The 4,441-nt window shown below is 42.3% G+C and overlaps 1 protein-coding gene across 3 annotated transcripts in view; it reads right to left on the bottom strand.

The window, feature by feature from the left end:
* ZEB1 (zinc finger E-box binding homeobox 1) overlaps window positions 1–4,441 on the bottom strand; it is a 552,334-nt gene that overhangs the window by 210,954 nt on the left and 336,939 nt on the right. The window contains exon 1 of one of the 3 annotated variants that reach the window (XM_069086429.1): window positions 1–5. This exon is cut by the window's left edge and continues 112 nt beyond it. The exons of the other annotated variants lie outside the window; for them this stretch is intronic. The gene's annotated coding sequence lies outside the window, so the exon portion shown is untranslated. Of the gene's footprint in view, window positions 6–4,441 lie in introns of those variants that run through there. 3 annotated transcript variants of the gene reach the window in all.

The raw sequence follows: 4,441 nt of genomic DNA, 5'->3' as shown, positions 1-4,441 counted from the left end.
CCGCTCCCCCCCTCCCCGGGCTCCCCACCGCACCTGGTTTACGACACTCGTGGCTTTACGACATCACCTTCCTTACACCTAGAGGCGCTCGCTCTACGACCGGAACCTTGTTGCTAGGGCGAGGGCGGTTTGCGGCAACGGTGGGCGCTGGCGAGCTTTGCAACTGAGGGGCCGAGGGAAAAGTTCCCCCTCAGGTACCCGGGGGGTGGCGGGGAAGCGGGAGACGGCCGGGACCTGGGCTGGACAAGGTAAAGAGCGAGCCGAACGAAGCAGCGCTAGCCACCCCCTCCCGCGTTCATGTCCCGTGTGCCCCCTCCCTTCCCCAGGATACCCCCCCCCCTCCGTTGCGCTTGGGGGCGAACTCTTGCACCCTGTCACAGAGCGGGGAGGGGGGGCCAGGCTGCCTCCCCTCCCACCCGTGACCCGCAGCTGGGGGCCTGTCTCGTGGACAGGTTCTGGGGGTCTCTGACAGCTGCCTCACACGCACACCCAAAGGACCCCCGGGTCCGCGGACGGGAAGGGGGGGCAAGAAGCCCCGCGTGACCGCGACGAGCGAGGTGGGGCGCCCCGCCCGGCGCTCACCTGTGGTGGCCTTGGCCTTCCGGCCCCTCCCCCTCCTCCTGGGGCAGACATAACGGATTGTGGGTGTCAGGGCCCGAGAGCTACGGTATTAATCGGCTGTGATTTACGGCCCCGAGGCTGGCGAGCTTATTGCTTTAGGGGACCCTAAGTCAAGAAACAAAGCCGGTGGGGGGGGGGGGCTGGTGGTGCCGTGGAGGCATCGGCTGCTGCCCCCTGGCCTTGAGCGCTGCTGAGGACCCCGGCCCCACCGGGGGCCAACCTTCACCCCCAACGAAATGTAGTGTGCCGTAGAGGGGCCTGTTGGATGTGTTTTAAATACACCAGTTGCAAATGGAAAATATAACAGTTGGAATCCACTTTTAAGTTCTCCATAGATGAGCCTAGATATGTTCTAAACACACTGGTTACAAATGGAAATAGAACAGTTTAAGTTCCCGATAGATGAGCTTGTTAGATGTGTCTTGAATACAGCAGCAGCACATGGAAAATCTCACAGTTGGAATCCACTTTTAAGTACCCAGCGGATGAGCTTAGATGTGTTTTAAATACACCGGTTGTAATTGGACAGTATGATAGTTGTCAGTGACTAAGAAGTTTCTTCCTTCCTAGGACAGAGAAAGTACATATATACTCTGCCATACATTTCTATTAACATGCATTCAGTTTTTATCCTTGTTCTGTGAAAATTACTTTCCTAACTACTTAATTTTGGAAGATTTTCTAATAAGTTCTTACAGCCTTTCTTAAAACATTAAAAAGTATAAAGAATGACACAGACTAATTTTCATTGTTTGACAGTTCTGTTTCCTGTGAAGTATATGTACTATTTATTGAAATTCAAGGTTTGATTCAAAATGAATGAGATTCGTATTCTACATCAGATTTTATCCTTATGTCAGTTATCATCTGCAAAGAATCAAAATTCCCCCTTCCCTTAATTAGCATTTCAAGTATATCACTTCTCTCCTCAGGGCCTTCCAGTGGCACTGAGTTGCCTTTAGATTTTAAGTTTGGTGGGTAACTGATTCTCCTTTTAATTAACTACCTTTCTCCAGCCTACACTGCTTCTGTCAGACAAATTTACTTGCTACCTCCAGGATGCTTTACACGTGCCATTTCTTTTCTGAAATGTCTTCTTGCTCTTCTTCCTTCTTGAATCTTTACCACAAAAAGTTGTTCTCATTAGACTGTTCACCCCTTCACATCCTTTACCCCTTTCACCTTTCAAAATTTATAACTTTATGTATTTGAATATTATAATACTGTATGTTCCACTTAAATGCATATATATAGGGACATTTCTGTAGAGCATTTTCAGGTTTGTAAAACACTTTTCTTAGAATAACCCTTTGATATATGTAGCACTATCCCCATTTGACACATGAAGAAAATGATCCCCAGAGGGGAGAAATTAGACCAGAGGCACATACCTAGTGTCAGAATCAGGACATGAACCCAGGTTTTCCGAATCAGGGACTTGGTCTTTCCTGTCACTGTTTCTCGGTAGTACTGCTAGAGGTACCAGGATTTAGTGACTCCAGGCATTGTTTCTGTATCCTCCCCTTTGCCTCCTCAACCCCCATTGCCCTCCACCTAGAGTTTCAGGCTAGGGGTGTGGAATGTTAACTTTTTGTGAGTTTGGGGAAAACAAAACAAAGTTTTCTTTTTATCTCTTCTGTAAAATCAAAATCCTTTACAGGGAGGATTTGGTTATGTTGAGAGACATATAAACATGTGCCTTGACCATACAAATGGACTGATAGCCCTTTCTCACACATACAATTCTAAGCAATGTAAGCACAGAAAGCTTATTTTTTTTTTTTACTTTTTTGCTAGATTTTCATGATGTAACATGTTTTGTATTGGTGAATACCAATGAATGCATTTCATTTGCCAAAATAGTGTTTTTATTCATAATATATGTATTGGATAACTTGACTATTCCCTCTATTGGTACAGCATATAACTCCTTCATGTACCTCATCCTGACCAGTTCTTGAAATGTTCTCTCATGTATTCTTCACCAAGGAGCTGTCCTTCATTCTAGAAGCTCTCACAGAATCAGAGGCGGAAGGGTACTTACCCCCAAATCCTCATTGTACAGATGAGTAAACCAGGTCCAGATTGTACAGATGAGTAAGTCCAGGTGACTTGCCTATGATTATACAAGTTGTACATATTAGGGCTATGACTTGAACCTCTAGGTCTTCCAGCTCTGAATCCAGTGTTCTTTATATAACACCTTAGGCTACCCAGTACGTAGTTTTTCCATTATCTCTCATTTCTGCTGTATGTACAGTTGGAAAAGGTAGTATGTCAGTTATTTTCTGAATGATATCCCTAATTCTTGCATGTAGGTATTAGGCATGTGCCAAAGCCTAGCTAAGTTCACCATATCTCTCCATTTGTCTTTAGGTCACCTGGTAGGTATTTTGATTCTTTGAAGTTTTCAATGTTCTAAAATTAGTAACCATATAACATCATAGGGGAGGCAAGAAGACCTGAAGATAATATGAATAAAACATTTATGTAATAATCATTTATTGACTGCAATATTTGTAAAGTCTAGTATTCACAAAAATATCTAATGGGCCACTTTCCTAAGTACCATCCTTATTCCTCAGTTTTGATGTTTCATTTTTCCATTTTAGATATCACTAGTAGCTAAAATTAGAAGTGCTAATATTTTTACAGTATACTTCATAAGGAAAAGATTGGTTACACTTGATGATCAGGAGAATCAATTGATACCATTATAGATTTCAATATGCAATATATTGATAGTACAGAATTGATGAAAGCTTTGGTATGTTGTCCCTGAACTAAAAAAATTTTAAGTTCCCATCCAGCTTGTTGCTTCCCTCTTCCCCCCCCCCCACTTATTTTTGTATCACAAGCAAAAGCCCATGTGTCATGGTATCATCAGTGAGATTCTGCAAGCAGTGGAACACAAAAGAAGCCTGAAAATGAGGCACAGTGAGGTCAGTCATCTGTTTTGAGAGCCCAGATCAGCTCTTCATCTCCCAGTAAGGCCTTCCAAGATCAAGCACTTCTCCCCAACATCATGTGGAGTTGTGGTGGAAGTTGTTTTTATAGGATCATGTAATTAGAGTAAAAAGGGACTTCACAGGTCATGTGGATCAACACACGCTTATTTTAAAGAAGAGCAAATAAGTTCCCAGAGAGTTTGTGACTTGCTCAGAGTAGCAGAGATGGTAAATGACAGCTGGAATTTTAAACCAGTTCTTTGACTGCAAATCTGATATTCTTCCTTTATACCATATTGAAACTAAATGTTGTTAGTCAATGGGCAATGAGTTAAACAGGGGATTTTTCATAGACCTCTTTTTAAGATCATATTTAATTTATATATTATCAGAACACTATCCATAGGCTATGCTTAAATGAGTACAAAATAAATTCATCTTTTCCCCCCAGATCACAATTTATATTTAAAATGGAAGTCTTCCCCAACCTGCCGCCTTAGCAGGTTGATTTATAAATGGTTCCTTTATTAATATTACTTGTTAAACATGCCTGATTTCATTTTCTATTATACAAGATTAAAAAATATACTTCTTCAGACAGAGTAATATCTCGATTTTGTCTTTCTGCATGTTTTAGGCACATTCCACAAATGATAATCTGAAGCTACATGGTTCATGCCATTTCTATTTTGTCCCAATGTTTTCTCCTTTATGACTTCACATATCAACTGGCTGTCTCTGTTGTTAGCTCTGACTAGTCCTTTGATTTCTAGACCTTTCCTTCCAGTTTTCTCTCAGTTCTGTCACTGATATAATACAGTTCTTGGAGTACAGGTAAGTCATGTGGATATTAAGTATTGAAAGTTTAGATT

This window comes from Petaurus breviceps, unplaced genomic scaffold (genome assembly GCF_028583685.1).
Source record: "Petaurus breviceps papuanus isolate PSGF00001 unplaced genomic scaffold, PetGlider_PUasm1.0 178, whole genome shotgun sequence".
Classification (NCBI taxonomy): domain Eukaryota; kingdom Metazoa; phylum Chordata; class Mammalia; order Diprotodontia; family Petauridae; genus Petaurus; species Petaurus breviceps.
Note: the sequence above shows the minus strand (reverse complement) of the source record. Positions and strands in the feature narration are given on the sequence as shown.